Genomic DNA, 12,617 nt, shown 5'->3' with positions numbered 1-12,617 from the left:
TTCAATTCTGTCAGACAATGAAATGTAAAGAAATTAGTATGTTTACATGCATGTAAACTTTAAACTGTAGCCCTTATTCTTGTTATCTTCACATTGAATATGTGTAATGTAGGGCATTAAAACTCCTTAAACTGTATTTTTTTTATCAGGTAAACAGTTTAAGCAAAGTCCATTATTTTCGCCCATGATTTTGCTCCATATCTAAACAATTTTACTATCATTTCTTATGGCTTATTCAACATGCCCAAGTGTGTTCATACTCTAAAAAAAAATTCAACATTGAGCTGATTTTGGATATTTATATTTTTGCAAATGCACTCAGTGTAAACTCAAACTCAAAGTTTGGTTGATCGAACATTATTAGTTTTCTACTTTATTTTTTCTGAAACACTGGCAAAGATTATTGCATATAGTTAGGGTATTTAAAGCTGCAGTCCGTAACTTTTTTGGGTTAAAAATTATCCAAAATAAATTTTTGAGCAAGTACATAACCAGCCAGTGTTCAAAACTCTCTGCTTGCCGTAGCTCGATTCAAAACGGTAAGCTTGTAATAATTTTTTAATTCCAGTGGTACTGGTGGATTTCCGCGAGAAATTGGAGCATGTCTTTGCGTCATTACGTCACATCTGTACACATAAAGAAGGTGTCTCGGCTATAGGCTATGTTGCGTGTGAGGATGTTGGAGGTGGAGATTTATAGCCTTTTCTTACAGCACTTGATATAATTAAACTTTTCAATTTAATGGCGGATCCAGGAAGGTTCAAACGACAATCACCAGTGACAACTGGAGATTCACCAGTTGTAAAATGCAAAAGACTTCGGAGTGGCTACAGAAAAAAAGAGACTGCAACCGGGCCCATGCGAAAACAAGGATAAATATCGGAAGGGCTTTTGAAGGGTGGCGTGACCTCCGTGTTTTGAAGGGGTTCAAAACGGACGCAGAGACGGCTTGTTTTCTACCACATTTCAATGGTTCAATTATGTAACACAGTAATACAGTTACGGAGTAGGCTACTGAACTACAGGTAGCCCTAATACACATTAAATGTAGTCACGCAATGCTGATGTTGTTAACATTAACAATTTGAGAACAAAGTATAATTTGCACGGTGACGTGATATGATAAGCGATCGTTAGATTTAATCAGCGCGATTTACTGCAATGCTTTTTTTCCCTTAGATGGTCAGACTCAGAACAAAAGTGGATGTTACTTGTTCAATTGACATTTTCCGGTGAAAATTCTTATGTTGGTCAAACTTCCAAAAAGTAGAATCTGTGATTCCGAATGACAGTATCCACACCGGCGCGGTGACTGACAGCCGCGCATTCTCCTCAAAGCATTGGATTCATCCACGCTGTGCCGTAATTCCGCGAATAACTGCAATTGCAGATTTCGAACAGAGATGGCGACAAAGAGGAAAAACTACGGACTGCAGCTTTAAAATGTAATTGAAGTGTGTGAGAATGATGCAATAACAGCTTCCAGATCCAAATCCACAGGTTCTGGATCTTGTTCTTGCGCAAATTAAGCCCTTTGCTTAAATAAATGCATGAGATATATTGGATGTATGTTTTCACTTGGATCTGCATAGATTTATGTTGGGATAGAGCCAAAGCAAGCCTTAAGCCTTAAGCTTAAACATCTATCACCAGCTGATCCTCCTCATTATACGGCTTCGCTAATATGGGCCATCATTCCCTTAAAAACATACAGCCATTGTAACCGACCTGTTGTGTCCCGTCTCATGACGTCGGGGTTCAACACGACCTTTTGATAGATCATGTTTACTTTTGAATGAAAATTGACAGGCAAACTGTACACCCCTCGACGGAGGTGAGTAAATTCTTGCTAGGTTTCTATTAGCTGTGTTAAGGAGGGATTATGTTGTCTTGAGGGAGTCAAAGCTTTGTAAGCGAATGAATCCCAAACCTCTAAATCCTATTAGCTGCATACAGAGGTGAGGGAACACAGAGCCATGGCTTAACCTTAAGAATGACAGACGCACAATTGTGTTTTATTGCATCTGTTTGTCCTCCCTCTTTCAACAAACACAGCCCAGCATAATAGAAATTGTCTGAGGTCTCTATAAACCTGATTCATAAAGGTTTTGTTGCCTTTCTGAGTAAATGTTCCTTTCTCTTCCGTTTCTCCATCACTATCTAATCTGAAACGTGTTCTGTTGTCACAGGCAGTAGGAAGTCTTCAAGACACGTCTGAATTCAATGTTTGAATAACATCCTGTTATTTGAAGACAGCATAGATATTTCCTTCACTGTCGGCGGTTTGTGTGTGTGTGTGTGTGTTTTTTTCCCAACCTGACTCAGTTTCTACTAAGAAATAAGCATCGTAGTCACTATATCTTTGCTTTTTAATTTCTAAAGTGGAATGTCTATTGTATATTATCAGACATGGCATCTTGTGCCTTTGAAGTCTGTCTAAATCTAAGTCCAAAAGATTGGGGTTGGTAAGATTTTATTTTATTTTATTTTTATTAGGCCTATGTCTCTTATGCTCACCAAGGCTGCATAAAAAAGTGCAATTTATATGTGCAATTTAACAGTGCTGTTAATATATTTTAAAATGTAATGTATTCCTGTGATGCAAAACTGGATTTTCAGCATCATTATTCCAGTCTTCAGTGTCACATGATCCTTGAGAAATCATTCTAATATGATGATTTGCTGCTCAATAAACATTTCTTATTATCAATGTTGAAAAACAGCATTTCATTGAAAAATAAAACTTTGATCAATTAAATGTGTCCTTGCAAAACAAAAATGTTCTTTCCCTACCATTGATGGAATTTTCCGTCTTTCCGTGTTTTCACTGTTATACGGTATGTGGCGCTATTACACATCTTCTGAAAGAGTACGGAATCTCCGGATCAAAACAGACAAAAAAAAAACTAGCAGAAACAAGCGATAAAACAAAACACGATTTTCTCAGCTTTTTGTTCAAAATTAATGATACTTACCCACATTCAAGTGTTGATAAAAAAGAATGCATGAAGCTAGAATAAAACGTTTGTGTGTGTGTATATATATATATATATATATATGTGTGTGTGACCCTGGATCACAAAACCAGTCATAAGTCGCATGGGTTTATTTGTGGCAATAGCCAACAATACATTGTGTGGGTCAAAATTATAGATTTTTATTTTATGGCAAAAAAATTTAGGATATTAAATAAAGATCACACTGTAAAAAATTTCTAACCTCCCTAACTCAAAATTTTCTAGTGACTGATAACTTCTAAATTTTTCAATTGGCCCAAGTGAAATTCTGTAAATTTAATTTTATAATTTACAGAATTTCACTTGGGCCAATTGAAAAATTTAGATGTTATCAGTCACTAGAAAATTTTGAGTTAGGGAAGTTAGAATTTTTTTACAGTGCATGTTCCATTAAGATATTTTGTAAATTTCCTTCCATAAATATATAAAACTTGTATTTTTGTGAGTGAATGCAGCACAATCATGAACATAAATGAACACCTTTAAAGGAGATTTTCTCAATGTAAAACATTTTTTGCACCCTCAGATTCCAGACTTCCAATAGTCGTATCTCGACCTAATAAAATTTTCTCGTCCTATCGTAACAAACCATACATCAATTGAAAGCTTATTTATTCAGCTTTCAGATGATGTATACATCTCAATGTCAAAAACATTACCCATGTGACTGGTTTTGTGGTCCAGGGTCACAAAATATATATTTATATATATATATATATTGCATGTTCAGAATCAAATATTCATACAACACAATATTCTGGGGATCATGAAATGTTTGTGAAAATTATCAAAAAAGCTGGCGGTGTATGGCAACTTAAAAAATTAAAAAATTAAAAAACGTTGCCGGGGAAAGAGTAAAAAAAAATCTTACTAACCCCAAACTTTTGAACAGTATAGTGCACTTTTTACACACCGACTGGGCACAATTGTAACTGATTTCAGCTTTTTGATAGTCTTTAATCTAACAAATATGCTCCATTTTTTCATTAATGACATTGGATTTCTTGAAAAACAATTATTCCTTCTTGCCTGTAGTGAACTTCGAAAATGGTGGACAAAAAGAAATAACTCTTGTTCAAGGGGCATGATTTTCTTTTTTTTTACTTGCACAAAAATGTACTGCTGTATTGTCATGATTGTTATACCACGTTATTCTCTGGTAATATGGTTATCATACAGTACCATGGTATTACCGTCTGATACCATCACTGTACCATGGTACCACCACAGTACTTTTTGTGAGGGTATTAAATATGTAACAATATTCAGTGCACTATACACTTCCATTTTACACTTGATATTTTCCCATATATTAGTCTGAATTCCCTGCATTGTCATATAAGTTAACGCCTCAAGCATCTGGGTAACCTTTACCATTCATTTCTTGTTCATAGTTTTTGTGATGGTTTAAATGTAATTTTATTAGCCAAAAGCCCTATATAACCTATACCCAATTGGTTAGACTTTCTAGTAAACACACAACAGATCATCATATATGTAATGGAGTATAAAAGTCTGAGACCACCTTGAAAACCTGTTACATTTTGTATCAAATTAAATCATGCAAAAGGCAAGCATTTTCACTACTGGACTCAGACGTTTGGACCCACTATATATGTTGCAGAGTTTATACACAGGGAAAAGAGAACAATGAAAAGGAATTTCTTTTCCTGTCCATTTTTCTTTCTCCAACCACGTCATGAATCTGCTGTTCTGTTAGAAAAAAAGAAAAAGAAAATAAACTTTTACAGGCGAAGGAGAAACAGGCTGGTTGGAAGAGAGGAGGAAAAGAGGAATGGATAAAGATATGCATTAGTCAGAGGACGGGAGTGCAGGAGAAAGCCCATGAATCTCAATCTAACTTTATTCAGCTGGGACCAGGAAAGAGCAAGCTAGCAAGGTCATCTGAGACAGAGTGACGCAACAATTACACAAGCCTGCCAGGCCCATTGTGATTGGTCCTCTTGCTCTTTGATGATCCGTTTTCTTTTTAGCATTTCAAGATTTCTGTCCACCCTTAACTCTCAATAGTTTGGCAAGAGAGTATAGTATAGCAAGTATAACTTACAATCTGAGCTATGAAGTAGGTGTCAACATTCATTATATATGAGGGGTTTTCATTACAGAGGGCTTGTCAAAAGAAATTATGTTGTGATGGGGTGTGGAAAATTACAGTGGGTTTTTCCCAGTGTTAGAATATGGCATTATACAGTATGGTAACACTTTACAATAAGGTTCATTAGTTAACATTAGTTTACTACATTAGGTTCATTAGTTTACTACATTAGCATGCACTAATAATGAATTGCACTTATACAGCATTTATTAATCTTTGTTAATGTTCATTTCAACATTTACTAATACATTATTAAAATCTTGTTAACATTAGTTAATGCACTGTGAACAAACAATGAACGGCTGTATTTGTATTAACTAACGCTAACAAAGATGAACAAATACAGCAACAAATGTATTGCTCATGGTTAGTTCATGTTAGTTAAAACATTAATGAACCGTATTTTAAAGTGTTATCCATTATTATTTAGCAGAAAATGTTTCAATGCAAAAGTTTGGGGTCAGTAAGATTTTTGTTAAAATAATAAAAATGATGATTTTATTCAGCAAGGATGCATTCAATGAGAGAGTATTCATTTATTAATATAGACTTTATTGTCGTTATACTTGACTAATGACTATTCTCGTCATTTTTACTTCATTCTCAAAATATTATTACTTTAATCTCGTTTTATTACGACTTTATTCTTTCATTTTATTATGTGGCACTAAAACGCTGTCGTGCTGAGGTGTTCCTGACAGTTTTTATAACAGTTCTGTCTGCTGCTTGTTTCCTAAAGTAGAATGGACGAACCCCTTGGCAGCCTTATCACATGGCATTTAAAACAATCACCAGGGGTGTGTATATTTTGTCTGTGAAGGACAGTCCAGCGCTGTGGAGTGTTTGAACATCAAGTGCCTGACTGGACGATATAGTAAATGCTTTCAGTTCCAGAACATTCTGTCCCGAAATCAAAGCTTTGAGAGAAAGTCCACATCACCCAGGGGTGCAGTGCAGAGGGAGACCATCGGAATGAAGCAGATGTTGAGTCCTGACCTCGGTGTCAGCTGTATCATCACAGCAAAACTAAGAGACATTACTGTACATCTGACCCTTTGGCCTTGGCTCAACTCTATTGACTATGTGTGTTTGGATTTGGTATAGCATTACATTCTTTATGTGTTCTTTAGCAGATTTAGCATAATACCAGTGTATACTTGTTAGCAAAGAAAGAAGATGAAAATTGATTTCATTTTCCTCCAGTAGCGTTCCTCATTTGCAGTGTCTACTACAGCAAATGAGATGGAAACAGAATTAAGTATCTCTTTTGCACCCTATTTATTGTATTTTTCCTTTGGTCATCATTTATCAAATGTGCTCACTATCATTAAGTCATAACTAGTCATAACTAAATCATGTATTTGTGTAGATGTGGATGTCCTACCCACACAGCTGCAGAGATCTGATTGGTGCTCCCAGTTTCTCAAGTATCCAATCAGAGGCCCTTTGAGAAAATCTGCAAACACACAGATATAAGACTTTAGTCATAAGTTTGAGACATGAAGAATGATTCAAAGCACTCCCATTCATCAAACATGAATTATAGCCCTAACCTTTCTGTTTGTTTTTGCATGGCTGACAAACCTCATTTACACCCTCGAATTTCCCAGAATGCACCATCGCTTTTCTGTTTTGCATGAAGGCAGAATGAAATACTATAAACTTGTATTGAAGCCAGTACCTGAGCCATATCTATGGACCAGAAGGCTTTTAAAAAAGGCACTCCAAAATATTTAGGCCTAAATATCGCATATAAAGTTACAGTTTTATCATAAACAAACTAGCAAACTTAATGTGTTGCATACTCATATTAATGTCTTTTCGATACACAATAACCATGTTTATAAATATGTTTTATTTATATATTTATTAGAACTATTATAGAAATCTTGCCTGTTTCTTATCAGTTTTATAAATGTATGGCTTAATTATGCGCTGTATGCTTTTCTTCAGAAATTGTAAAAATGTAATCTGACATTGATACACAGGTTTGAATATATCACAAGGATTAAAACGTCTTCAAAAAGGCTTTTATCCAAATGCTCGCCCTTCTCATTTTCTAGACAAGTACGGATATCACTGCTTTATCATAATAGAATTATTTGACATGAATAGAATTGGGCATTTGGCATACATAAATGCATTGGATTCCATCATAATGAATGCTTTTTATTTATTTCCTACTTATGGATTTCTTTGAAGTGGCGGCCGGAGATCTTAACAGTACACACACAATGTCTATTACCAACTATTCATCATCACTGTGGATTTCTGATTAAATGAACAGCCATATAACAGAAATCACTTGCTTTGCATGCTTGTTTAAAAGCCTTTGTAGAAAAATCTACTGCATGCTGTAGAGCAGACACTGTTCCTTCATTATGTCCACATTTGATGAGATGATAATGCTCCATGTGCAATATTTAACAAATTCAAGAGTGGTCACGTGCACCAGAAGGCTTTCCATGGCCTCTTAGATCTAAATATTACATTGCCTCTGCAATGAGTTCAAAAAGACAGCCTGCCAAGAAACTTTTCACCTCATTCATCAAAGTTCTGGAAGCGTTCCATCCTAAAAAAAATATATATTTTCCCATTGAGATTTTGTACGGCAACAACATTACAACTGAATATTCTTGTTCCTCTAATCGCAGTTCAATATGGAATAATTTGGTAATGACTTACTGTATCTAAGAAACACGTATTTGACATTAATTTATGTATTTATTTGCTTTTTGACAAGGAAAAAGCTCTGTGTGGCCTACATAGAGAACCTACTGTTCCTGAAATCTGCTCTATTAAGTCACACTGACCCAGGATTGAGAGGCCTCCGAGGAATATGCCCTGTGGCAATCTCTCTCTCTGTCTCCACAACCTGACACCTTTACAGTCAGACTCACAAAATAGGCATCCGAGATATCACAAATCTGAGATAGCAGCCATTTCAATAGATTTCAAAAGCATGTCTCTGACAGCATCACAGCAGACTGCGTTGATGGGAAACTAGACCATTTTTTCTTTCTAAGTGGCTGTTTTCATATGCGTTTGCAAGAATATTGTGTGATTGATAGCTGTTTTTTTTTACATTTATGCATTTGGCAGATGCTTTTATCCAAAGCGACTTACATTGCATTTCAAGGTACACATTTTACGTTCTTATCAGTTCTCAGTTCTTGCTTTCCCTGGGAATCGAACCCATGACCTTGGCATTGCAAGCGCCAACGCACTACTGTTTGAGCAACAGGAAAGTCTCTAGAATCTTCCTGAGCAACTTAATCAAAGTTGGTTTAACTGCCAACGCGAGAATGGCACAGGCATTCAAAAGTACTGTAGTTGTTTAAGTTCATGCTTGCAATGCATTGGACACGCATGCACATCTGCATACAGTATTCATATTTGTATTGAATATGTGACAACATCTGTGAATGGAGCGATACAAATGAATCAAGAATGTCTTAATCTTATTTTCCTTCTCAGGAAAATGTAACTTTTTAAAGGATGTTTAGAGGATTTTACTTTACTAAAACAAGACAACCCCAGCTAAAAGGGAACATTCTGGAAAGGTTCTCTTAAAGTTCTAAACAAACGTTATTCAGTAATGTAAGTTTAAAGTTATCTGGTCTTTAATAACACTCTCAAAACATTAGCACAAAAACATTTTATTTATACATTCATGGATCGTCCCCCTCCTCCTCAGACTCGACACTCACATGGGTTGCCAGATTAAAGACATGCAACAGGAATGAGAGCAAATAATAGTGGAAGGAAGGCAACGAGCTGATTTACAATAATATGAATTTACAGTAATATGTCTCTGGACATCTTGGACAGGTGAATGCTAGAATCTGCGATCTCTGACCCAGTTGGTTTGCTTGCGGCCATGGCTGCAATAAGCTGTGTTTTCCGCAAACTGGCAACCCAGGGGTGTCAAAATACTATTTAGTAAATCGGCAGTGGGCGGGATCACACAGACCAAAACAAAAACAGATATTCCGACATGGAAAGCACATTTCGAAATAGAATAACTGGCTGTAGCATTTTTTTTTTTTTTTTTTTTTTTTTTTTTTTTAGAGAAACAAGTATATGAACTTAGAATGTTTCCTATCTGCAAATATATGATGGTATTTAATGATTTAGTGCATTTAGTACGGTATATACAGCACCTTTAAAACTTTTTACAAATTTTTTTACAAACTGTAAGTTTGCAGGATTGTTTCCTTTTCATGCACATTAGATATCAAAGTTGATTACAAACAGATTCCTTAAAAAAGACAGAAAAGTGATGGTGATTTCTGGGAAATTCAAGGGAGTAAACGTTTCAATGCCCTAGAAATGTCTGACTATGAACTACGAGGTGGACTGATACTAATTAGGAATTTGATATTTTGTTGTCTTTCATTCCAACCATCCATTATTGAGTGTCAGATTCAGATCAGTCAAAGATGTAACATCGTATTATCGAGAGTCGTCTCTCTCTCTCTCTCTCTCTCTCTCTCTCTCTCCATTCAGTGACTGTTCTTTTGTCCTTTTAACTGGTGGTAATTAAATGAACAGGGTGCTTATGGAGAGGTGTCTTTCTGTTCAATTAACTTGACATACTGTGGTACATTACTGCCATCTTTGCTGTGACCTTATATAGTGTAGATAAACTTTGTTCAAATTAATTGCCAGGTTAATGAGTTCACAGCTGGTTGTGCATTTCAGCAAATGGTTTCTGTGCCACCAGGAAGGGAATGTATGTGTCTATTTGCTGAAAAGAATGGTTTTATCTTTATGTTCACTTTTTTTTTTTTTTTTTTTTTTTATTCTTAATAACTTTTACATTATTGCATTTGGCCCCATTTTGAAGAATGTTCACATAAATCCTTTCCAAGGATCAGTCAAATCTATCATGTGGCTTCGGAGTATAGTGTAGAAGTCGTATGAACTACTTTTATGGGGCTTTGATTGTGCTTTTTGTCCTTTTTGGAGCTTGACAGCCTGTGGTCATTGTGTAGAAAAGATCGATGTGAAGGTTGGCTCATTGGAAAAACAAGCGTTTTGCAAACTCCAAAAACGTACATATAAATATAAATACAATTCACTGCAGTTTCAAACTGGAATGAACACCAGTGACAGTAAAAATTTCTATTCACACATTTTTATGTGATTATAGGGTATATGATCAATAAATGAAGACTTATTTTTGCATGGTTCCTATGTTAAGACCTCAAAACACTTAGACCATAGTGCATGATTTGTAAACGAATACATTTTGACTTCTGCATCACCAAACCTGCTCCACATATGGCTTTTCTGGGTGAATTCAGGTTAAGTGGAACACTTTTCCTCAGTCATCCCAATAGCAAATGTCCCAATTAACCTGAATTTGCCTTGTAAACTTGCTCCTAGCTCACCTGATACTGCACTGCACACTCGGCTACAAGTCCCTTGAAACACGAGTCGCAAAGAGCTCAAAGACTTGTAGAAGCCAGCTAACTGGCAGAGCTGTTTTAGCAAATGTGCTTTTATCTCACGTCTGCCCTAACGTATGTGGTACGTTATTTTTGTTGATGGCAAGGGGAAAGAGGAAAGAAAAGGGAATGACACAGAATACGAGGATATAAGGGATTGGCAAGGACAGGAGTGGATGCATTTACATTTCTAAGCAGAGCAGCGTGTCTGAATCAGTATAAATTGTGGGTGCATTTATTCCACGTTTGTAGGTCATTTGTGAGAGGTATACAGTCTGTGTAAGCTTCTTACTGTATTTTTACTCTTATATTCTCTCACACACTCATATGTATTCATTGCATTACATTGCAGTGACCCAGAAAAGCATAAAATTGCATCAGTAAGCCACAAATCATCAAATCCAGTTTCAATAACCTTGCAGAACACAGGGATAGCACACGTTTAGAACAGGTGCTGTAATTGTGCCGACAGTATGCTTTGTTTCCAGGCGTATGTGTTTGTTTTGTGTGAGCGATACTTCACAGAGTGTTCTACAATTTCTTTCAAGGACCTCCTGGTTGCATCACCTGTTTCAGAAATCAATGGGTGAATAACCAAACACTTATATATTCATTTGTATTCCAGTCACAGTAGGGTACAGTGAGCACCACCCTCTGGGGTAGCAACGGAGGAAATACTTCAGCAAGGAAAATAAAAATGTATACAATTTAGTATATTTGTTGGCCAAATAGTTTGATAATTTTGTTAGTTTTCTCGTTCTTTATTTATTTGAAACCAGCCCACTCGTTCTGATTTAAACAAATGTTCTAATTTCTTGAGTTGTACAGTGCATTTTTGATTTGCATTATATTTGCAAAAAAATATGAAAATGCATCTGCATCAACATTTATGTGAAATCTGCCCACTCGTTTCGACTGCATGGCACAAAAAGAGATGACACAATGTTCTGGTAAACAGCACATGGAGAAGCATCAGATCTGTTGAATACAAAAAAAAAACGAAGCATTCACCACCCGCCCCCAACCAATTTTACGCCACTTGGAACCCTCCACACACCAGCAGAATCTTAATCAACAGAGGTTACTGCAGATCATGCCGCTTTAATTGATAGCTAGGGATGCCAGCTGAATTTCAAGCTTATAGGTGATAGTATCACATCACCGAAAATGAGTGATACCTCATTATTTCGAGATATCAGCAGGAGAAAGTAGAAGTACAGAAAAGAGATTAACATGAAATGCTAAATTAATGATGGCATGCAGAGGGTTCTCCCAAAGAGAATTACATAAATAATATACTCACTTCAAAAATGAGTTTCTTAATCAGTATTTTTGACTTATTTTCCCTTTAAAATATACTTAAAACAAGATACAGTATGTAAATGAGAAACAAAACTGCATAAGATATTAAGAATTGTTTTCAGAAAATATATCTTAAATGAAATTTATTCATCTCCGACTGCTTTCTTAAAGCATAAATTTCAATAAACTTGGTCAGATTTATGCTTAAAGCAAGAAAAACAATTGCAGGGAAGGTAATTTGCCTAAATCCAAGATATATTACATGAAAACGAGCCTTAATGTCTTATGCAATTTTCTCTTCTCAAGTAAATTCATCTTTTTTTCTTTTTTAAGGATGTTCAGATGTTGTTTACTGGAATACATAAATACTGATTAAGGAAATGATTCTATTTCTGATAATTATTCTAAATGATCAGAATTAGAAGAAGTTTACATGCACTCACAACTTCCACAAGGCATTCATACTATTGCAGTCTGATTTAAATGACTTTTTGTGGCGTATGGCAGTTCCATTAAGTTGTGTGAAACTGGGGCTGAAAAATGTTTTCACCGTGTGTTTGAAAAATGCTTTGCGACCGATTTTTCTAATCATAAATAATGCAGCCGAATTATGCTTACTGAATTTGTATGTGTAAAGAGAGAAAGAAAAAAAAATACATTTTATGTTTGACCATCACTATAAGACCATGGCATGAGGTCACAAAAATTTAAATGGCATGACTTTAGCGC

The 12,617-nt window shown here is 35.6% G+C and overlaps 1 protein-coding gene across 2 annotated transcripts in view; it reads right to left on the bottom strand.

Annotated features, from left to right (window-relative positions):
• Window positions 1–12,617, bottom strand: part of elfn1b (extracellular leucine-rich repeat and fibronectin type III domain containing 1b) — a 106,026-nt gene that overhangs the window by 19,103 nt on the left and 74,306 nt on the right. Inside the window, exon 2 of one of the 2 annotated variants that reach the window (XM_084401991.1) lies at window positions 6,518–6,589. The exons of the other annotated variant lie outside the window; for it this stretch is intronic. The gene's annotated coding sequence lies outside the window, so the exon portion shown is untranslated. The remainder of the gene's footprint in view (window positions 1–6,517; window positions 6,590–12,617) is intronic. 2 annotated transcript variants of the gene reach the window in all.

Source organism: Rutilus rutilus, assembly GCF_951802725.1.
Source record: "Rutilus rutilus genome assembly, chromosome: 2".
NCBI classification, from domain to species: Eukaryota; Metazoa; Chordata; class Actinopteri; order Cypriniformes; family Leuciscidae; genus Rutilus; species Rutilus rutilus.
This window is presented reverse-complemented; position numbering and strand designations above follow the sequence as displayed.